Source organism: Magallana gigas, chromosome 8 (genome assembly GCF_963853765.1).
Source record: "Magallana gigas chromosome 8, xbMagGiga1.1, whole genome shotgun sequence".
Taxonomy (NCBI): Eukaryota; Metazoa; Mollusca; class Bivalvia; order Ostreida; family Ostreidae; genus Magallana; species Magallana gigas.
The window spans coordinates 9,318,060-9,343,946 of NC_088860.1; the positions used below are offsets into that span (position 1 = coordinate 9,318,060).

Consider the following 25,887-nt stretch of genomic DNA (forward strand, 5'->3'; position numbering starts at 1 on the left):
CATTTTCGTTTTTTTAAGTACCAGCCTAATCGAGTACAAACTTCTTATTTTCACAAGAGTTTTCTATACGTATAATGCATATTTTGTCTTTTCCATAAGTTTTTACTCGGTTAGGCTGACAGTAAACAAAGGCTTTGAATTGAATGCCCGTCCTCGATTTACTATACAAAATCACAATGTCGGCTGACCCCTCCTATGTTGTAAGGCTTCGTGCTTTTGATATACAGTAAATTCAGCACTAAAACATGTTGACTCTTATGGATTGGGTATCAATAGGTGATGTAAGTAAACAATTACGCTCAATTTGATTCTTTATTTTTTTCACTTTTTACCGGGGCCCATATGTGCACTCGTCCTTTTCGGCAAACGGATTAGTTTACCAGAAAACTTTAGAACTTGTTTGCCGATCTTTGCCAGTAGTAGCGAACTTCTGGTAAACCTCTTATATTTTGCCAGAAGTTTACCAGACACCCAATTATGTTTGCAGCTTCTTTGCCAGAAGTGGCAAACTTTTGGCAAACACCTAAAAATTTGTCAGAAGTTTATCACAAACATTTTTTCTTTTTTCTCTGTTTTTTTTTTACTTCATGAGCTTGGCAAAGCTTTATCAGAAATAAGACTTATACAATTTCATACACATTCAGCACAAATTTAAGACTGTCAATTATAATGAATTGCTTTTATAATTTGTGTATATTTGTATAGAGAAAAAATAAATCTAATTAATATTTTCGGATTTAAGTTTTATTCTAAGATATTCTCGATAAAAATGTTTATTATTACGAAAATAAGATAAACTTTAATCGCTTAATAATGACCCCCCCCCTAGACCCCACGTATTACGTGAACACCAACCTGTCTGTTCTTTTGTTATGCTATATTCTTTTTCTCTACGTTCAAATATCAGTCAACTTGGATTTGAGTATCTAAACCGCTTGATGCTGAATCATGTAGATTGAAGAGTTTTCCGTAACGTTTTGCTGTTCAGTGTTTGTTTCTACTTTTACTTTTGTTTCAATGTTAAGCTACGCGCGCGCTGATTGGTCGATCAATAGCTAGCCGCCAATTTTACATTCGATGCTGCCATGTTGTCTGCCATCACCGAGATGGCCATGGTAAAATGAATGAAAATAAGGGAATAAGGCTGTGCACAAGGAAAAAGAAACATTGTCAATGGAGTGTTTACTTTTGGAAAATCCACGGCTAAACAGAGGACGAATATAAGTGAATGAATCGAGTCTCAACACCCAAGGCCACTGCATGCACCATTTGCATGATCATGAGCACGTTTTTGAAAAGTAAGTGAAGTAATGAAAACATATTCGTTGAATGGCAGTTTAAACAGTTATTGGAATATAAAACGAAAGACTGTGATCTTTTATAATGAGTTTAACAGTATAAGGCCGTCCCTATGACAATGCGGGGTGTCGAATCAAGCAAAACGCTCGTTATTGACATCGTTGTGATGCATGAGCAAATAATTTGAATTTGAAATGTATTTAAACAACGCCAAATTTAGGAAATTATCATTACATAGTGTATAAGTACATTTTATATGATTTACATTTTTATTACTTAAATCAAAGAATTCATGTTCTACTCGCATAGTCAGAGTTAGAGTAGCTAGGCCTAGTGCAAATTTGTAGCTTTATATAGATTAATAGATTGAGTAAGTATATGATAGGCTAACTTGTTTTTCTTAGAAACTGCTTTAAATCTTAAAACAACTGTCCTTATATCAAATCCATTTATCTTCCCAATAGGTGTCTGCCCTGGTGACTGGGTTACACAGACCTAAAGAAAACCATGCATGAACAACTAACTCACTGATTTTATGATCAAATGCAAATGATGCAACCAAAGAAGAGTGAAGACAGAATTTGTGTAAGACTTACGGGGAAAGCATATAAACAACCTAAAAAGCAATGGGCACAGGCCGCGTTAGATTGGCGACCGCTTAATTGAGTTAATATATAGTGAAACACTAAACAGGCGGGATTGAAAGTGGCAGTTCGTGGGAAGTGGCCGCTGATTAAAGGTGGCAGTATCAGCAGATGTGACTGTATTAAAATCGTTTTAAGGTGCCTAAATAACTTGAAATAGTTTTTCAACTCACAGGAAAACGAGCAGATAGCAGGATAGCGGGTAGTAAAGAGAAGCAGAATGGATACATAATGAAGTATTATATAAGTCAAATAGGCAAAAAATAAGCAATTTGATGAAACAAAGTATGAGTGTCTCAAATTTAATTCAGTAGATAAGAACATAAGACCCAGCGGATAAGAATTCGGGATCTACGGTCTACAAGCGCGATACTTTAACCACGTGATAATTTGAAAAAAAAGATCGATATAGACAGTTTCATAAAGCAGGTATATGTCAATTTGAGAGTTATTGCAATGTTTGTGCTTATGATATGTAAATATCTATGCAATGTGTGTCGTTTCGATCCTCTCAATTTGTCGTTTAACTGCTTTCCACCTGTATTTCAAACGACCGTGTAGTGAGCGACCAGCGCGCTAGTTTTCCTTCATCATCAAAAGCAAGATTATTTTTGTCTTGCCTTTATGGCCCAGTGGTTAGCGCAGTGGCCGCTCACTACTAAGAGAATGGGTTCCAGAGTTCATGGGCAAAATATGAAAGGGTCAACATCTCAGATAAACCAGTATGTAGGACATTTTACAGGTTTTGACTACTAATTTTCTTCAGAAATTGGTGACTGGCTTGATAATGAGTGAATTAGAGGTATTTAAGCTGAATGGGAACTGAGGAAATTCTAGTTACAGAGTTCCAAAGACATACATTACCTGGCTACAATGAATTGTATAAAAAAAAAAAAACCTGTCCCATGCCACCTCAGTGATATATGATAAGCCAACTTGACCCTTGGGCTTTTTGGATCTTCTAGTCCCCAGGTAATTGTTTTATACAAGAAAAGGCATGCCAAAGTTTCAGCCTCCTACTTAATTAAAGGTATGCTACCACCCCATTCACTTGTTGGGTCACTATAACACTGTGTACAAAAGGCATTTCATTAATGGTTTACAGTGTTTTATTGTTCACAGCACACAACATCAGGAGAAAGTCTGCGGCATTTTGCATTTTTTTCCCTACAGGTTTAATTAGGTCTGCTTCCTCAGAAAAGATTTTATCAACCAGCGAATGATGTCTTGAAAACAGTAGTAATTTTTAGAAACGTAGAATCCATTGTATTTCATATACATTCATACACATTCAACATGTATACGGTTCGTTTGGCACAGCTTAGATTTTCTAAATGTATTCACTGTACCTTTTCTTGACCGTATTGATCTTAAAAAACCAGTAGAGTAAGGGTTTTGCGCGATAGGCTGACTGATTCGTACAAAGCGCTTCAATCGGCAAACGCGCTATGCCTCAAGACGGGTATATATCATGATTGAGAGGACTGAGGGGGGCTAAATTGACCGCGGCTTTAGATATATATATCATACAAAACTATTCAAAGTCAATAAATCTGTTATGGACTTTTCTTTTTATGTACAATATGCAAGAGACTTTTATTATTAATGTAATTTTGTAATCATCTTTCTTTAATTGTTTAAATTCCGAAATTTTTTAGCCGTCGCTTTATGTTTGTCACGGGATCTCTGTCTATTGAAATTCTGATTATTTTCATTGTGAGGGATTTGTTGCTATACTCAGCTCTGAATAAGGCTGTGACTACTATCATAACTTTCCTAGCCAGAAAAAGGCTTCAGTTATTTTAAATCTTTCATTTGATAGACTTCTATTAAATTCATACACCATAACTTGTTTTCCTTCAAACGAAACGAACCCCGTAACAAATCTCTTGACTCAAAAATTAGATATGCTCTAACTATATTTCAGTAACGTTGATAAACAAATGGAATTTTTCATCCGTCAATTTCCTCTTATAAATAATTTATGACGGACATACACGGTAAGATGTTGAAAATTGAATTTCTCTCCATGAACTGTGCATTGCAGCAAAGATAAAACGAAGGTATAATGATATGACTGTGCTTCCTTATAAATGTTTATGTTTGACATTTATGTGCGGTTGGTCTATGAGATCTAGTCAGGGCCTGAAGTCTACACCTGGTAGGGGTCTTATTTCTATGTATCTAGCAATGTTTCATGTCCATGCATATATTAGAGATGTTTATGACTTATTTTCATCTCCAATTACTCACAGTGATGGAAAACGTGATTGTTATTTTTTTTCTCATTTAAAATCTTTGTTTACATTCTTCCTTTATCAATCTCATTCATAATATTACGACTATAAATGTCGTATTGATTTAAAAAAAAAACATCCATCTTTACCTTCCTGGTCTTCTATAAAATGCAGCTCATTATCTTTTTATATGAACAGAGACTTGTTTAGTGGTAATATTTTTTTTATTTAAATGGTTTTAGAGCGAATACCCTCAGAATGTTTCATGTCCATGCATATATTAGAGATGTTTATGACTTATCAATAATTTCTGTCCTCCTATTTAATTGCATTGATTGATTGAGTGATATTAACGAATATCACAGAAGACCAAATCATCAGATCTGGTGCCTGTGAATACAATACCAATCAGTATTTCTCGAGGAAAATGATTGACATCTTCTTGCAACTTTAAACTTAATCTAAACCTGATATTATACCTACGGTGCCAACGTTTCATTGATTAACAGTTGAATGAATCTAATCTAGTTATTTATTATCACTTGAAAGGCTATATCCATCGGTTTACAAAATTAAAAATAAAATTACCAACCGTAGAAATTTGAGCTTAATATCTTTTATACTTTAGGAGAACGTCAAAAGACAAAATACCCATATAAAAATCAGAAAAATCTCAATATCTAAAAAACGGATATGACATCACCAATACAAAATATTTCCAATCAGGTTCAGACTAATATCTATCATATCTGAAAATTTGATTGAGATTGGCCGAGCAGTTTCTGAGAAATCGCGTGCATAAAAATAGGAAGAAAAAAAATTATAACTAGATCTCGTTACGATTAACGAGTAGGTCTTCCGTCCGATTTGTTTTATATGATACAATGAAATATTAATACTCGCTACCAAATCTGAGATCCTGGTGAAACTAGGTATGTTTTGTCTCGAGACAGGAAACGGACGAACGAAAGTGATTGATGAAAATAAAAGCTGGTTTTTTTTATACATTTGCCTCGTTTACATCACTGTTTATCATGCCAGATGAAACACCAAAGACAATCAGTTAAACTTGTTAAAAACATGAATTGTATAAACTTTTCTGGTGAGTACAGGAAGTGACGGTTGACAAAAGAAAACCCGTTAAACACATCTTCAATCAATTGTCTATCATTCGTAAAAGTTCGTGTTTCAATCACTTACAGTGACTAAAATCTCTCGGGTATCAAATTTGTAAAAAAGATAGGTACCTAAGATATTTGATATAACTCACCGGAAGTAGGATATGTTTTATTTTACAAATGTTAGATCGTGTAATGATATACCGTTATTCATTCCATGTAAAAAAAAAAATAAGGAAAACAATTTAAGTGCTTCCGGTGACGACCGGAAGTGACGACAATTCAAACAAAATAATGTAAACACGGATACATACTTAGAGCTATCATCCCACAGAGTTTGGTTGTTGAAGTCATCACCGTTTTTTAGATCTCGTGGTGTCATTGTTTTTTGTCTCTTGACAGGAAACGGACAAACGGAAAAGTTAATATTTCTTGAACATTAAACACTTGTACTTTATTATTTTGTCAATTTTACTAAAATTATCAAAGAAAAACAGTTAAACTTTCAAACAGCTTGATTTGTTTAAACCCTTCCGGTGAGGACCGGAAATGACGGTTGACAAAATGAAAGCGAATTAACGCATTTTCTATTGAATGCCTATTATCAATATAAGTTTCGTGTATTGATCACTTTACTTTCTGAGATCTCGTGGGTAAAACATTTACTTAAAAAACGCTTTATGATATATTTGAGATATATAACCGGAAGTATAATTTTTGCTTTAATTAACATCGGATACATGACATATATAAGGATTTTTACTTATTTTAATTTCTATATGAAACGAATTTAATGCGAAAGAAAAAAATAATTTTGAAGTGCTTCCGGTGACGACTGCAAGTTATGACAGACAAAACAAAATAGCTTAAAGACATCTACAAGTATTGATCTATAATCCTATAAAGTCTGAATACTCAAGTCCTTATCATTTTTGGGATCTTAATGTCACAAGCTTTTTGTCGCGGGACAGATAATGGACGACAGGAAATGAACTTTGAAAAAATGAAAAATGGATAATCGAGAGGTAAATTTTTTCTGTCACTCCGGAAAATTTCAAGAAAATCTATCGAGTCATCTCAGAGAAGTCGTGTGTACAAAAAAAATGAAAAAAATTTGTACCCAATTTTCGAGCCATAACGAACTCTTAAGAATGGCGCCACTGGCGTAACACAAAAACAATAGGCACAACTTCAGACTATGGTCTACCTATCCTGAAAATTTCATATTCATATCTCTGATACTTTGTTAGGAGAAACGTGCACAAAATGGGGCGTAAAAGTTACAAAACCAGCGATAAATCGGTACCAGAAGTGACGACGGCAAAAATATTAAAAATAAAATAACTTCAGATCACTTCCAATCATCTGTGAAAAAAAATTTTGCAAATCGGTTGGATAGTTTTTGATAAATCGCGTGCACAAAATTTATGGGGGAAAAAATAAGAAGAAGAAACTGTACGAAAACTATAAGGTCTTCCGTTGGAAACGGAAGACCTTAATAATAGGGAAAAAGAAACAAAGCAATAACAATAGGGTCTTCCGTTGGAAACAGAAGACCTTAGTCATATTTGTTAACAGTGAAAAGGATCCAACTTATACATTTATTAACATCGCTAAGGTTATATCCATCGGTTAACAGAATAAAAAATCGAATTCAGTAATTAGAATTTAAAGCGCTGTTCACTGTTTTTGTCAGCATAGTTCGGCTGTTCAAATTGCTCTTTCGTTAATATTATAAATAATATATTATATATTTAATCGTAAGATTATTCATAATTGGAAATAAAGGTTTGTAAAAATATCAAATCATCAAATCGTTATTTTTTTTTTAAATGTGGTTTTATAAGTGCAACGGTGTGTGCACAATGTTGCAGATATAAGACCGCATCTTTAAAAGTAAAAATTCAATGCTTTAACTTTTTACAATTTATGTTTTAAATAACAAGCTTGTTTTCTGCTTTGACACTCTATGTGTACTATTTCTTAAAATATTGTACTTATGTGATATGAACAATTCTTGGATTGATCACTGTCTAAAATATCCATAAAAATAAAGTCAGATCCATGGTTCTTAGATACATTCAAACATTCAAACAAGAATGAAAGATATAGGCCTGTATGGTTGTTGCACAGTTGATTCTGATGCAACAAAAGCGATATCATCAACCCATGGGTTAAATTGTTGTCATTCCCGATATGGCTAAAATTAAACAAATTGTGTGTGAATGTGGGATATTAGTCATCGTTCAATATACAATTGAATTTAAACTAGATTTTTCTTTCCCCATTGAATTGTCAAGCTGTATTTCAAGTGTAAGTTTACACATTTGAGCTGTGTCCTTTAAATTGTATAGCTCAAATACGTTTTGTGGATGTAACTAAGCCTCTGCAAACATGCAAAAGTGAGGCGTGCAGAACTGGATCTCATGTTTTAAATATATACTTTTAAGTTAAAACTATTAAGTTTTTTTTTTACAATGTAAAAAGTGTTCTTTCATCTTTTAACTCGAAATCCATCTCCAAATCCTAAGCATATGCGTGTAAAGACACGCTGGGGAATGATTTGGCTATATTCCAAGTGTTCGTATGTTATATAAAGAACACTGTGCCGTATGATTATGCCTATGCCAAGGTATGCACTCGCTTAAGATGCAGTTTCCTATAAATTCATTTAAACCAAATGATTGATCATTGCTTAGAGAGTGTACAAGCGTTATTTGTTTTAAATTATGCGTGTAATCAAGATAAGTGTTTATCTTTCAAACCTGTTTTATTATGAGAGAATATTATTCAATAAACACATTTGATATCGGTCTGCATCAGTCACCATATCTCACAAAAGACTCAAATAGCACCCAATTCTTCCTCATTGTCCATGGAAATGAATTGGAAACTTCCGATCTATGATTATTACATGATTGACAGTGCTGTTTATAATGATATTTAGTCAAGGGACCGACTTGAGCTAACTTTTAAAATTATAATACAAAAAGTAATAAAACAAAACTAATATATTTTTTTACCTCCCCCCTTCTTCACAAAAAGAGGGAGACATAGTATTCAATGAAATGAAAAGCTTTACAGAATTGAGAAATGACCGAGGTGCAACGGCATGCGGTTAAAATACACAGAATTTAATCATGCCATTGAGAATTTGCACAAAAGTAATACTTAAAACACAATCACTTCATACAATAGATCATTAATTGTGCTTTATCAGAAAATTAAGAGGTATATGCTACATTTGGTATTTTTCATGCAGTCATTGTAAAGATATATAAATGAAATCTAATCAAATAAATTGTATAATCATATTTCCTTGAAATATTAGTGGTTATTTAATATCGTTTCCTTCTCCAATTTGTGAATGGATGTTATTGTAAATGACGTCATGATGAATATTTATTTCAAATAGTAACTAATAATAAGTGCATTAAAGAAAATTCACTAATCATTTTTGCATATAATATAATTTCGTACACAACATTGTATATTTTTTTTTTCAAATAATACAATATTGTATCATATCATATGATAATTTATATTAAATGTACAATATTGTATAAACGATATGATATCTTGGTATCAAAATATGATACATTTTTTTTAGAATATAAATTGTTAATGATGTGATATTTACATAATTTCAAATGAAAATGGTCGTATCAAAAATTAAGAATATCAGGTTGTTCAGATATAAATTAACATTTTCTATATCCAATCATGTGGATTATACTTACATCAAACTGCGCTTTTCATATAATATGATACATGATTTTGTGGGCTCATATTGCCCTGTCAGCTTTGATTATCCATCTATCGCCTATGTTATTCGGAACTCATCGGCTTTTTTGCGACTGGGAAAATTGCTAGCCATGTGATTGGCTAGAATAGAATTTAACTAAATCAACAGAATTATAAAAAAATAAAATCTGCAGGCATATGGTCTATTCCGAAAATATAATTTGAGCCTCATGTAACAAAAAAAAATAGTCAAACGGCGGTTCATTCTTTGTTATCAACGTATGGCTTTCTTTTTCAGTACCAATCTGGGATTTTAAAAAAAATCATTTTTTAAGTAACAACTAAAATGGTTTTAAAATGTATTGTAATTTTTTTCCCTTTGCCCCAGCGCTCATGACTTTCAAAGTGACAAAAAATGTTTGTTCAACAAAAAACAAAAAAAAATGATAATGTATGTGAGGATGTATGTTACACCTTGATGCACTTACATATAAATTAAAGATAACAAAGATGAAAATTAAAACAAAATTCAATTAATAAATTAAAACATTATTAAAAAAAATAACATTTCAAAATACATGAATTGAAATAATGTATTTATTTTGGCAGTGTTATCTAGTGAAATCCACTGCATATTGCTAGTATGGTGAGATCCCTGGTGTTCAAGTACCAATGGTCCGCTTATGTGTTAATAAACAGTAACATATATTTTGTGAATTTCACTTACTTTTTACAATCAAATTAATGATTCGTTAAAAGAAAGATGTAAACATAAACAATAAAACCCTTTGGTTATGAAGGTCGGGATCATTGAAGAAAAGATCTATATACCCACTAACGCGGTTTTTTTTTTTTTTTGCATTTTTTCTGCAATGTCGTCACTTTCATGATACATGTATACATGGTTCAAAAAAGGAAGCATTTTCTTGGTTAAATTATATAAATAGATAATTTCTTTTTCATTAACCTGCCCGGTCCATATATCATCAATTACGTATTGATATTCATATCATTCTTTAAATATGTGACAAAATTGGCAATACCCTTCTTAAAATTCGACCTTATCTTAATACATGTATTATGACATTATGACCGTTATAAGTGGTTTATTAGGCCATACAAAATTATGCTCTTGGTTCGCCGGCCAATATCTTTAAAAACATATATGGCGATACTATTTTTTTTTCTTTTCATGCCATTAAAAAGATGTCGTGTTTTTTTTTATTCATTTAAACAAATAAATGTAGAATCCAGAAAAAAGTGATGTTTTATGGACGACGGACCCAATTCCAGTTGCGCAGATACAGCTAAAGGGAGGGATTGTCACGAACATTGAAATCTCAATATTACGTCACAATCACTAAAAATCAATGAAAATCGCTTATGACGCAATATATAGCTGTTCAACCACATCAATACTAATTAATACCCACTTTATGTAGCGCAAGTAGTGACTGAAGTAGTGACTGATCTCACTGTTATTTAACATGCTGAAATATGCTTTTCAACATTATTTATCATGTACAAATATCTTTAAGGGACGTCAAGTGCTGTGGTGAGTTTTATATTAGTTCAAATTTCTTATCACCATTTACATAAGTTAATCTACATTTGAGCCAGTGAACATTGCAATCCGTTCAATACTTGTAGTGAAAATAGAGTAAAACCGCTCCTGTGCCTACGGTTTGAAGTGTTTTATCATACACAAATGTTTAACATACTCTGATAGTTGTTTTGTTTCATTAATCAACTTCTAAATAATGTACATAAACCTTTCCTTAGAGTTTGCTAGTACTTCTCATGAAAAATTGAAGAAAAATAACGACAAGTCGCACAAATGGCATATGCTCCCGTCAAAACGAAATCGATGGCTTGGTCCGTTTTTAAATGATATTAATTCAAAATCATCTTAAGTGCCATATTTTAGTTTGGATAGAAAATCTATTGCAGAATTTTTTTTTAAAGTTGTTTTTCTCTTTTACAAGAACGCTTTTCCCCATTGTGTTTAATTTAAAGAGAGAAGTAACACTATGTTTTTTAAAATGGTTCCTACTAAAAATCTTATTCGATGTTTATGTTATTTTTTTATTGATTCTAATATATTTGAGTAACTCTAACTCATATACAATTTTAATGAAAATCACTATTGTTAAAGTGAATTGGATCTTTCGCCCTTATAGCAAATAAATAGTCATCATGCAACGCATGTATTTGATTTAATAGCTCAAAATAAATGAAATACTGTAAATTCATTATTTTAACATGAGAACTTAAATCCGCGATTCAACCGTTTTGCTTCAAATTGACTGATTATCAAATTGCTAACGCCGAGGTTTTAGTATTGATCCGTTTAGTTTACATGTGTCTAAGAAATAAGAGAGTGTTTGAAATCCGCAAGATGTACCTCTCGCAATATTACGCGGATATCAATTCGTGAAGTTTAATTAGGAATCTGCAGAAAGTCCTGTTTTTAAGCATTAAGAGATACTAAGTAATTATGGCCACGGTTGCTCGAAATTAAAATTAATACAGAATACATGTACAAGGTGAACCTTGGGACCAGCGGTTCACTCGTAAAAATGTATACCCAATTCACTAATACTTAGACATATTATATAAACCATTTAAAGTCCACGTGAGCACTACTGGTAAGCTGGTATATTCGCTGGCAAGCTCAGCAGTTGTCTCTCACAGATCAGGCAGCGTGATGGATAGGGTAGACTCTTATGGTGGCAGCTTTATCCTGAAAAAAATTAAAATGCAGAGCCAGAAAAATTAAACTATCAAATTGTAGTCAATTGAAATAACATAAAACTCAATAGGGCAACTGAAAATATGAAAGGGAGGGGTCGGTGGGTGGGTAAAATTTAAAGCGGCGACTGATAAGATGAACTGCAGGGAGTCTGTGACGTTACATGTTCAAGCTGCAAGCGATGACCATCTAATATGCGTTAATGTCCCCAAGGGTTGAAGGATTATTTTAATGGCAGAATTATTTAACTTTGATAAACTGATTTAACTTTGATGAGTTATATGCAATTAATTCAGTAAATAAAAACAAAAGATCTAGCGGATTAGAACCCGGGGTCTGCGGTTCACAAGCGCGGTACTTTAATCGCGTGCACTGGACTATGATTATTTGAAAAAAAATGATCGACTTCTTGAAGTATCTTGTGACATTGTGTCTTAAAAAGTATTTAAGCCCTGATAAAATGAGCGACCTTGAATAGATGAATTTGTTTTGTTTTGTTTGTGTTAATAGTATTCAAGAAGAGAGGATCAGGATTGATTATTGTTATAATTTAACACATCGTAATGCACTGGATATTTAGCATAGTTTAAAATGACATGTGGTGATAACGAACAATATTCTGCAAGAAGGCCTGGGAAACATTTTTGGTTATAACAGCAGCATACAAAATTGTTGTTTTCTTTAAAAAAAGTACGCTTCAGAACATAACCGAGTAAATCTTGAGGTGCATAAATGTTTAGGGATGGCTTGTTGGATGACATTGATATTTACAGAGAAACTTCAAACGCAAGTGCAATTGACTAACGTGATCCCCGGGCAAGCATTTTAGATTGTATATCTCTTGGGGTGTTATCCCTTGATAGTTGTTTTATACAAGAGGGGCATAATAAAGTAACAAGTACGTATACTGCATTCGATTTCCTTAATCATATGTGTACGAAGCTCTCGCTAATATACATTGACATATACCTTTTTGGCTGGAAACAATGAGAAGAAACGCATGCAAAATAAACAAACGCATTGTCAAAAGGACGTCCAGGTGGCATGGGACAGTTTTTTTTATACAATTCATTGTAGCAAAGGGATGCATGTCTTCGGAACTCTGTAACTAGAATTTCCTCAGTTCCCATTCAGCACAAATACCTTTAATTCACTCTTTATAAGGCCAATCACCTATTTCTAAAATAAATTACTAGTCAAAACCTGTAAAATTCTCTACATACTGGTTTTTATGAGATTTTGACACTTTCATTTTTTTGCTAATTTTTCATGATTTTTCAGCTTTTTAGACCTCCCCTAGCTAATTCCTTGCAAATGGTTGACCTTCCGTTCCGCGTGCATGTTGCACTATCACATGTCAGAAACTTACCGGTGTATAGTTTACAATGTCCCATCCACCTACTTGTCGTGTTATTTTACCTCCCGTCTGTAACTTGCAATTTCACTGTGTAAAGTCAACACAACAGTCATAGCCGCAGGTTTCGCATTTTACTTCTGATTCACATGTACCTACATATGGGGCCTACATATTGCATATCAATTTTAACAAGAGACATTCCTCTAAATAATGATAATCATTAAAAACCATTTCATGAATTTTAGCAACACTCAAAAGCCTTAAAGTACAATTTTACAAAAATATTGACGGGTACTTTATCCGAAACTGTCCCTTGCTACCCTAGTAGCTTGATTTGTTTTATGGACAAATAGTGATATTTATCTATTTCTTAACTGTTGATTCGATTATACTGTTTTAGATATATAAATGTTTATTTGACGTTCGTTGGGTGAAAATATTAATATAAATATTATTTACAGCTAATTGTTGGTGTATTTAGCCTTAAAGGTAGTCAATAAAACTGATGATTTAGACAAGATGTATTTTGTTAATTATTTACTAAGTAATTGCATTTTCTTTGTGTCAGACATTTCCTGAGATGTTTAATTATAGTGTTTAATTGTACACAGCACTGCAAATGCTCAGGTACAAAATCATGAGAAAGTCCTATATAAAGCGTTTTTTAGGACTTTTTCCAACAGCTGAAAATAGGTTTGCTTGCTAAAAAAAAGTCATGAGGTCTTGAAAACTGTTGTAATTTTCAGAAACGTAGTTGTTAGAATTCATTGTATTTCGTATACATTCAACACTTATACAGTTTGTTTGGCCCGGTTTAGATACTGTAAAATTATCTATTGTACGTGTTCTCGGCTGTACGGATCTAAAAAACAGTATAGTATGGATTTTGCGCAGTAGGCTGACCGATTTATATGACGCGCTACAATTATCAGCTAACGCGCTATGAAATTATTTGGGTCTTTAACCTGATTAAGAGATCTGAGGGGGGCTAAACTGCCAACAACTTTAAAGACATATATCATACTAAACTATTCAACCTCAATTTATTATCAATGTAATTCTGTAATCACTGTGTAAACTGCGAAATTGTTAGATGTCGTCTTAGTTTGTTAGGTAATTATTGTCTACATAAATGCTGATTTTTTATGATTTTGAGGGCTTAAATTAAATAAGTACTGAATAAGCCATGGTCAATCAGCCTGAATAAAGCTGCAACCATTACGTAACTTAAAACCTCCTATCCAGAATAGGGATTCACTTTTTTACACCCTATATTTGATCATTTTGAGGGCTTCATTGCTTTGCTCAGCTCTGAATAAAAGCTGAGTTTCCTGAATAAGGAAAGCTTAAATTAGTACTGAATAGGCCATGGCCAATCAGCCTGAATAAAGCTGCAACCATTAACTTAAAACCTCCTAGCCAGAATAGGGATTCACTTTTTTACACCCTATATTTGATCCTTTGCTGATGCATTTTACCATTTTAATAGATTTCCAATAAACGCATACACCATAACTTGTTTTCCGTCACACAAACGGGCCCCATAACAAATCTCGTTACTCAAGAATTAGATATACCCTAACTATAGTTCAATAACGTTGATAAACAAATGTCATTTTTCATCCGTCAATTTTGTCTTATAAATATCGTACGAAGGACATATACGGCAAGAAGTGAACTGCTCAATGCGTCAAATATAAAAAAAAAATGTATAATGAAATTATTGTGCCTCCTTACCAATGTTTATGTTTGACATTTATATGTGGGCTGCAAATTCTACATGTAGTTAAGGCCTTAATTCTACACTTGGTAGGGAATTATTTCTATATGTCTTAGAATTTGTCATCCCCATGTGTATATTATACATGTATAACATTTATTGTCATCTCAGTCCCTTAATATGACCGAAAACGTATGTGTTACTTTTACCTTTTCATTTAAAATCTTTATTTACAATCTTCGTTTATCAATCGCAATCATGATTTTTGGACTATAAATGCCTCTTGCTGAAATAAATATACATATATCATTGCACACTCGCCGATACCTAGTGTATTATATAATGCCGTTCATAATATTTGTATATAAATGGAGACTGGTGTTTTTGAAGTATTTATTTTAAATTTCAATGTGGATGTTTTAATGTTTTAGAGCGGATACTTTAAACAATTGCGTAATGAAGGTATGATTTGTAAGATTAATTCATTTCACTGTTATATGCATCACACAATACAATGGAAACATCGTTTTCATATACAAAAATACCAGTTAGTAATTATGCACTACAAGCAGAGAATATGATCAAAGTTCAACATTACAAAACTGTTTGAGGTTTTTTCTATTAAACCCAAGATGTGAAACTTTTTGGTTGCTTTGAGTATCATTTTTTCAGACTTAATTAGTTTAGGATAATGAAAAAAGATAGTCTTTTTAAATGTGATGTGGATCTTATTCATCGAAAACTGATTTGCAACGTAACGGTTGCAATATGAATATGAATAGTGAAGTTTAACCAGTGTATAATTTGGCGTTTCTTTTGGATGTCTGAATTGCCAAAATAAGTAATGAACACGAATAATTAAATTTAACTGGAATATGAAACATGTCCTAATGCAATAACTCTCTGTTCATGATATTCTTTCCTCGGCATGTTTTTTGTCAACATTGTGATTGACATATATGTTTTTTATGTACTCATTAAGGGAACTTTGGTCCAACCAGATAAGCAGGATAGACAGTAATGCCTTTCAAGGATTATCACAGCTGGAAACATTGTAAATAAACACAAATCTATTACGTCATTTACGTACCCTCTTTTGTAAACAAATTAAAGGATACTTACATAATTAATTATATACATATACTTGTTTCAGAGAAAATAAAAGTAAAGTAAAATACAAATCAGCCTTGCTACAAGGGAAGTAATTAAGGATAATTAAAATAAAAGTACATTTATATATCTAACACATCAAGATTATTAACGGTAATATAGACGGATATGCGAGAACGTAAAGGCAAGTTTCTGATGTCAGGTATTTATTAAATCAACACGGGTCATTTGAAGAGGTAAAATATTTGAATAAGAGAATTGGTATCAGATTTTGAACAACAAATATTTTAGTGAAAAGTTAAAATCAACACACATGTTTTCCCTATCAGTGAATGATTGAATCAGAAAATGAAATATTTAAAATATACACTAAGGAATGACAAATTCCAAGATACATAGATTTATACCCCTGCTAAGTCTAAAAATAACTCTCTAATCTGTACAAACGTAATCAAGATTATAGCTGTATGATGTTCTAATAAAACATTGCTGACTAACTTTGCCTCCTGCATTTCACATTTGGTCTTTTTTTCTCTAAACTTGTAAATGGATATTAAGATACTGAAGCCATATTTTTATCTTTATGTATGAAATTACATAGGCTATCTTTTGAATATCACGTTTGTTTTTATTGTGAATAGAGATGCCTTTAGGTGCTTTATGATACAACCATATTACGCGCATATAATAAGGCAACTCTTAGCGATCAATTGAGTTTAATTCCTCTGATTGATATGACGTCACAATAAGCAGTATGATGTCATATTTTAATCAGAAACATGTCAATTTTTACTTTATCTCTGGTTGTAATTATAAAAACTACATGCGTAAAATGTGTCTAGAATCTCTTCTAACTGAATATATTTTCGATTTTTTTCTATTACGTATCATTATCGTTGATGACGTCACATGCATGTTTAATAGAGAAGATCAATGTCGAGAGACAAATCATTGGAATGCATGTAAACAATGCCGAAATTATACTTATTTTATACTGATACACAAGATTTCGATGAATGTTAGATTTGATATAATCAGGATAATACGGGCATGGATATTTAGATTTTTAGCGAGTGTTATAAGGTAAGCAGATAGACTTTTATGTGGCTTCACCGGCCTTTCCTTTGTCAGTGTGTACAAACAAGGCAAAAGAGTTACACTACCCCGAATATGATGAAAGTTGAATATGGCAAATATCAAAAGCATATGACCCTGAACTGCTAAAAAAGTGCTGCTAGAATCCTGTGCTTTGTTTTTGTAATTTAAAATACGTAGTATTTTCATTTAAATTGAAAAAGTCAAGGGGGTTTCCGATAAATAATGACAAAATTCATTTTATGCGATTTACAATCGGATTCTAGCAGTACTACAAATAAAGATGATCTAATTGCCGATCGAATTATTGTATCATACATAGATGAACTTCGGGGTAGTGTTACACTTTTCGATTTTTTGATAAGGTAAAAAAGTGATCTATTTTTAGCTGTCACGTGATAACATTGCACGACTCGCTTCCGAGGTGGAAAAAATAATTTCATTGCGAACACATTCATTTGATATTAATATTCAGTACTGTTTTCATAAAGATAAACAATTTTTAAATTGATCATAATATCGACGGTCATTACACTCGGAGTTGCCTTAACCTACCCGTGTATCTATCTAAAAGAGATAGATAGTTTAAAAGTTGTTATTTCGGTGTGATTTAATTCATTACATCAATCATTAATTATCTTACAAGATTTATTCACATGTCTCTTAAATTAGAAAGTCAATATCTTTGTTCTGAATATGTTCATTTTTGAAATTTGTGTTCTGATATATATAGTAAATGACATTTTTACATGCGCATTCTTTAAAAAAAATGCATGTTCTCGTTATAAATCTTTGTTAATCACCTCTAAGCAATATACATCCTTATTAGTAATTATAAATCAGTCGAAACTGTTTCTAAATGCTGAAAATTGGCACCTGTTATTCCACTGCTTAAAGATGATTATTCATCCGTAACATTAAATTACTGCTGAATTGTAGTAGTAAAAGAAAGAATTATGCTTAAATACCAATCCAGTGTTTTTAATAACAATTATGACCATTTATTTATAAATATCAAGCTTGATATCCGCTTTTTAATTTCTTAAGGTTGTCATCCCAGATATGCTTTGCATATGGTTTAAAACAGTAAATTTTTGTGCGTGTGTGGGATATTAGTCACAGTTCAATACACTTTTATTTAGAATTGCCAAGCGCTGTTTCAGGTGTTTTACACATTTCAGCGGTGTCCCCTAAAATTAATTAATCAAAACACATTTGTAGATATGACTAAGCCTCTGCAAATAGTACTTTAGAGAAAAAAATAAGGTCATCATAAGATGTTTGTAGCTTTGGCTGTCTGTTGTGTTCTGTAATGCATCTGTTTGTTGGTATATAAATGTAACATTAACGCATAACTTTCATACTATTGATATGCACAATAAAACGACACATAGAAATAATTCATTACACATGCGCAATTAAACTTTGAATTACAGATTCAAAACTTTTGTTGTACACTGGTAACCAAACATTAAACAATTTATCAAAACATGTTGCACGATATTAAACTAAAAAACCCGGATACAATAAATTTATATCTTCTCCGAACAAGTCTTCAATGTTCAAAATCGCACATACACACAGCACAAAAATGTAAATATTAGCATTAAATCATGAATTTTTGAAAGATACAGTCTCATTACTGCAGCAGAGTGTTTGCATACAAACTAAGTAACGCGCGTTACAATGTTATACTAGTGGTAAGACAAACATGGTACTCAAAGGTTAGAATGACGATTTACGATGTCAAGATCTATAAAAGGTGCCTACATGTTTTAGAAATTCAAGATATAAATTCTTTCAATTATGCTTCTTAACAAAAACTTTGTTTCATAGCGGGGCTGACATTTTTGTAAACACAATGAAAAATCATGTTTTAAACAACCGGTTTTTTTTATGAAATATGAAGTTTTCTTCATTTTTTTAACTAATGAAATATGTCTAGAATGCCTACAGTCTCTCCCAAAACGGCATTAAACAAGGTCTTGACCTTCACTTATAAATGATGTAAAATTAAAAATATTGGTATCGGGATTACTTTTCCCGTGATTAAATATAAAATGTTAAAAAATTGTTTTGTTTTCTACATAAATTCTTTAAAGCTGTAAATTACGAAAAAAAATTCATCAAATCAGTTATGACGTCATAATGGTTCTAGCACCAAAACACACTCTGGTATCATTTACTAGATCTTGACCTTAAGGAAAGAGTCTTCTCGTTATCAAACATGCTTCTTATAATAAGAAATTCATGAAATTTTAACACAGTCAAACAGATCATAGAACCAAATGATTCTATCAGTTTAATTAAAATTTGACCTCTTTGTTTTCGCATAAAGGTCAGGTCAAGGTCACTACCTTCTTCCTCAGTTTAAAGGATGATAAAAAAATGTAGTTCATTGCAGTTATGCAGATATCTGTTTAAGATATGAAGATACTATTATTCAATGAAATATTGATAATATATTAGAATGTCTATCGGCTTATATTACTAAATTTGAATAAATATTAAAACTAAAAGTGATGTTTCTTAGCCCGCATTTCCTCTAATTTTATTAAATTTTGGAGATATTATGATTGTTTTTTTATGCTTCCAATAATAAGATATCTCTGATTTTTACGTATTATGAAGATTTTTTATAAATATATAAATTAAGAGAAAAGGTAATATATTAACCATTTAATAAGAGTGAACAACTGATATTAGTGATTTTTTTTTAACACAAATGTATAAAATAGCGCATTAAAAAGCTTATAAAAATATAATTTGATAGGCAAATCATGTTTTAAAACAAATTCTGAAAGCCAAATATCATATCATTAGTTAACATTAGTTAAACATTAATGTTATTGTTTTTAAAATGCTAAAACAGACTTATTAATCTACAGCAATTCTGAATTGAGCAACATGTGTTATTTTCCTACACCAATAATCCGACAAAAATATAGTCCTTGTTAGATTCTAAACATCAATCACTTTTTCTATGCCAAGTTATATGATAGTAAAAGAAAGAAGAAAAACTCCCATTCCTTATTTAATCAATAATGTAATTGATTAGATAATTGATGAAAAACATAATCCTTGTAGTCTGAAAGCGCCATGCTAAATAATAATAAAAAAGTAACATTTTCTCTTTTTTGAATACATGTTCATAAAAAAGGAAGCTGGGGTTTGGGGGCGGTTTAAAGATCGCTTTGAAAATTTTCGATGCTTAGCAATCGGTGTCCTGAAAGCCAGTGAAAGGTAATGAAAACCCACGCTATCGATGAACACGTTGATTTATGGTCATATATGAAGATGCTGTATATCCTTTGATAATACTGCAGGAAAGATAACCCTCGCGGATTTAACAGAAATTTTCAATATGCGTAAAATTTTTTTAAAAAATCCTAAAATTCCAATAAAATATACTTTCAAACAAAAGAAATTTGAAATTTAAGAATTTTTAAAATTTTTTGCATTGATATAAAACTCATCTGCATGAACGTTTTGGTTTCTTTAGATTTTCCATTGCCAGTCATTCAAATGAACAGTGTTATTATCCCGAACGTTGATACATTGCATTGTATTCATTGATATATATCTATATTCCAACTAGACTAGTCATATTACCAATTATGCATTTCAAGGGCCGTCACAGCTTAGAGAGTTGTGAGTAAAATGTTTTTATTATATTATCATTCAGCCTTGATTTTATCATTTTACTTTGAAGAGTATATTGTTTTGTAGAAAAAAAAATGATTAAATTGTCTAACCTTCGAATATCTCTGTTTTCATATTTTCCGAAAAAGATTGAATATTTATCAAACTTTGTATGTAAACCTGATTGCTAATTCCTTAAAAAGTTAACAATTCCTGACTCAAAAATGGAATAAATGTACTTAAAAGAGTAAAAATCCAACAACAGTTTCCATACGTCAATTTCCTTTTATAAAATTCACATTACAGAAAATGCCTTATCATAGGCTTCTGGTGACCGTAATCAATTATAAACAATATTACTGATATCATAAGGTTACAAAAAGTAAAAAAAAAATGAAATAAGTTGAAGTATTATACCTATGCTGAGGTCAATTGTCACATTTTCTTTAAAATTTTAAGTAGGTTAAGATTAAATTTGTATGTAAAAAAGTGTTTTTAATCACCTGTACTTAAATGGGTTCTTGGAATAGAATTTTGTAGTAGTGATTATCTTTTTGAGAATTCTTCCTGCATTATTTTATTTAAGCTTTTTCCCATGGACATTTTTGCATTTACTTACTTGATTGTTGAATTATTGTTATTCGTGGGGGTCAATGTTTTTGGAAAGCCAACGTTTTCTTCGATCATGGGGATGGTATATTGATGGTTGTGTATTCTGAATAATTGTAATTAATATTAAACAAATGATAGTGTATGGGTTATCTGGGATGCAAATTCATTCGCAGGGGTATCCCACGAAAGCAACAAACATTGGTCCCCCACGAAAAATGAAGATTCCACAGTTATGCATACTATTGTATCTTTGATAATAAGAAAAATAAAATGGTCATCACGTAAACATGATATTTCCGCTTATAAGCGAAATAAAGCTGATACCTTTTTGCGAAAAATACGTGAAATGTGTCAGGACTTTTAATTTGATAAAATATGTTTCTTGTGTTTATAACATCACATCGCATGTACATAACTGCAATGACAATGCAGAGTACCATTGATATATAAGTTATGCCGGCATGTATCAATAGAGAGTGATATTTATAGAGTATTTTTGTTTGTAATAATACACATGTAGATGTTAAAATGAATAAAACGCATTGAATGTGCAAGAAATAAAATCGAATGTTTATAATTAAAAACGTAAACCCCCTATATGCAGATAAGAATGACACACCTTGATATTCTGATATATTTAACGAATATCTCAAGGTCTATTGAGACAAATAGTAATCAGTGACAAGAGCAGTTGAAATGTTTCAATTGTTCTGAGTTTGATTGATAGAAATTCGTATTATGTTTAGATCATTGCATTCCTTAAATTATTGAATAACTGATAACCAATAATATTATTCCTGTGCACAAAAAAGAATCTAATTTAAAATACTGTGGAATAATTCAATTTCCTGGTGGCTTAATTTTCGTGGAATTCCCGGGTACATCTTTATCAAAACTTAACATCCTCAACAAATATATCAATTATGGTTATGAAGTCATATTTCCGTTTGTAGGTACAAGAAAACATACAAATTACGTCCGTGTGAACGTATAGAATTGCAGCAATCTACGAATATTGATCCCTACAAGTTTTAATGATTCCACAGTAAACTGATGAACTTTATCTGTTTTAAATAATGTTGTGGCTGAGATTTGATTGATGAGAATATTCATTGAATTGATTGATGAGAATAATGTTTTATAAGAATTGTCTGTTTGTACCTGATTACATCGTATTTAATTATGATAAAATATATATTATTCATAAATGAAATGAGCCCCATAGTGAATATGTTTTCTTCTAAACGATGATTATCATGTCATTGCATGATAGTCAATGGACGCTCATCACTGGGGAGATTTATTATCCAATGCTGAGATCAACGCAACATTTTTTTCTCTCTCAAAATATTCAAATTATAAATGTTATTGCATAGGTCAAATAATACATATTTGTAAAGGTTTTAACAAGCATTCACCGGAAACATCAATTTCATACTTATCTTAAATGTTACAAACACTGACATGAGTGCAGAGAAAAAAACAAAAATAATATGGACCCCTACATGCCGGTTTACATTATTGTATTCATTCTTGATATGCGTGAAAAGTATCTCTGTTGGATTTTTATTGTAAACTTCCAAGCCTATTTTTAACAATTTATTGTTATTTTACTCATGTAGGTCCCTTGGTGGAAATCAGATAAGTAAGATCGACAGCAAAACCTTTCAGGGCCTATCACAGCTTCAAAAACTGTAAGTCTGTTACTTTGATGTTTTATTTCTAGGAATAAATATTTCGCCGATTTATTTGTTAAATACAAACGAATTTGCCTGGTCCTATTTCACGGTTCTAATCCACTGCAAGTAAACTTTTACTGAATTGTCATTGATGATGAAATATCTCTTTTGAATAAGAAAGATTAATTGATTTTGTAATAGTCGACATAAACATGTTAGCAAGTAAAATATGAATACGGTCGTATCAATGCTTCTTGGATATATTTTGTCTTCCAATAAGGAATAAAGAACATGCAATAAATTGTATTATGGCTGTTAAACATTTGCTATCGATACACCTATTGTGTTATTGTCAACCACTTCTGAACTGCAATTACATATCATGATGAAAATAGAAGTCACTGCACATTCCAGTAAGTATGGTTATAACCCTACAGTGACCATGGTCATTTCTAAAAATGCATCACAGTATTTTCAATATGTCTATCAAAAAGATAATGTCTATAAAATCAAATGATAATATTTCAATACCAGGAATTTGCGAGAATTATTAAAATGTATTTGTTATGCTAGTTTCAGCAAATATAATACGATTTCGAAGATATGACTGCTTATTAGGCGTTCTTAAACCCTATGATTTTGCTTTGAACTTGTTCTATTGTACAACTGTGCATCAAAGGACCGGTTAGAAGTAGATTGTCAAATTTTGTTTGGCTTGAAATATGATTTTTGGACTAGAAAACAGGATTTTAAAGTAGGTACATAAACTGACAAAACACAAGAGGTAGCAAAATATCCCATAATTCCAATTTAAAATATACTATGATTAAAAAGCTAACTTTAAAGTAAATGTAAAAAATTATATACATGACTAAGAAAAAAAAACAAGATGTTGCGTAATCTGCAACATCATCTCATGAAAGTTAAAAAAAATAGAAAATGGAGGCAGGGAAAACGGTTGATTGAGAAAAACTGCAGCCAATGCTTACAAATAATAAAGACTTTAATATGCATGTGAAGAATAATGCGCAAAAATAGATTTAAAACTATTGAATAAGTTATGAGTATTATCTATTCAAAATGAAAGATTTAAAACTATGCCGTCACTGGCAATTAAACATTGAACATTTTATCAAAATATGTTGCACGATATTAAGCAAACAAAATACAGATACAGCATTTTATTCTCTTTCAAAACAAAAGTCTTAAAAGTTCAAAATCTCACATACAAACAGCACACGGAATTAAATTTTAATAGCTTTTTTAGCAAGAAGTCTACCTTTTTCTTACTTTATTAACTTTTTAAAGAACAGTTTCAAAGAATGTTGACATTATTAAGGTGTATAAGGTCAACGTGGATATTTTTGTCAGATACCAAGGGTATGACTATGATATAAAAGGGGGGATAACCCACCATGCAAAGGACTTGTGTATTGTTGTAATGGTGTGTTATGTGGGTTCTTTGATTGATTTTGAGCTATTTTATGTTTGTCTTAATTTTTTGCAACCTTGATGGATTTGTTGTCCTATTGTAGTTTGATAATGACTGAGTCAAAAAGCTATGGTAACCACGCGCAAAAGATTTGACTGTCTGTGCATCATGACAATGATATGCATTTAAACATTCAACATTGCTACAATTTCCTTTTAAATAAGCCTTTGCTGGTATGATACTTATTTGTCAAACGTTGATTCCATGTACATTATTGTACATGAATTTTTTTTTTGACAGCCTTTATAAGTCATAACATGTCACCATAGGTTGTCCAACATAGAAGTGTTTCTTCCCTCAGTCTAACGTCGTGTTTCTCTCTGCCCTTGTGCAGAATTAGATAACGCAACTGAGGTGTGTACGTAGTTTTTTGGTTTCCATTTAATCGTTAAAATTGTGTTTAATTTAACATCAGTAAAGTATCTTCGAGTTGAAATTCAATTAAAAATGACATACATGTAGTGAGTGAGGAATGAGCGCCGTTGTCTAGAATAAATAATTGATAGTGTGACTTTATCATGAGTTTTTGGTTTATGGAAACAGGATTGATACCAAACAATGTAATACGTTCATAAGAATGGTGACCTTTTCTTTCTCGTCGAATGTGATTGAACTTTTATTGGCATTTGTTCACATTTAGCAGATTAATAAATGAAAAACAATATATAAACCAAACAGAGACAGAACAATTGGCTACGTACTACATTTTATTCCTCATTTAAAGCAAAGTAAAGTAGCAAAGTTGTACAACTTGTATTATACATTCAAATAAGACTGTTACAATAAGTAAAGTAAATAATATAGACTTCAAAATGTAAACCATTGGTTTTACTGATGGCCCATCAATATGATGTTTTGGTTTCCAATCTGACATTGTGAATGTAATTGGTGAGAATTTGTGTTTTATACCTGTTTACAGGTATACAAATGCTAATAAATATCATAGATATTTAATGTACTTAAGAACATTGACAGTTGTTTTGACTGCTATTACTGCTTCTTGATTAATAGATAACGCAATTAAAATATGCTAATAATCTGGATCTCATACTAGCCAATTAAACTTGTAATAATCTAAGCATGCATAAGGCAGAAAATTTTCATTGATTAATTATGAAAAGCGTCTAATTTCTGATATTTGACTCCAAATGTCAATACCTTAGTATTGGGAGACGTTCACTCGAATCCCTCATTATTATGCCTTGATGAAGCACTGAAGGTTCTTTGACCACTTATAGTAGTCATACAAATGTAAATAATATTTTCATTTAAGAACAAATTCACTTCAGTGACTATATTGATTACTGAATTTAAAAAAAAATAAAACATTTCTTAAAGTAGATCCAGTGTTCTGTGATGTCACACTTTTTTGTAACACTTTGAATT

At 31.5% G+C, this 25,887-nt stretch overlaps 1 long non-coding RNA gene across 1 annotated transcript in view; it reads left to right on the top strand.

Annotated features, from left to right (window-relative positions):
* Positions 1-15,928, top strand: part of LOC136271075 (uncharacterized) — a 47,922-nt gene extending 31,994 nt beyond the window's left edge. Inside the window, exon 3 of the long non-coding RNA XR_010708879.1 lies at positions 15,854-15,928. This is a non-coding gene — a long non-coding RNA (uncharacterized lncRNA). The remainder of the gene's footprint in view (positions 1-15,853) is intronic.
* The last annotated feature ends 9,959 nt before the right edge of the window (positions 15,929-25,887 follow it).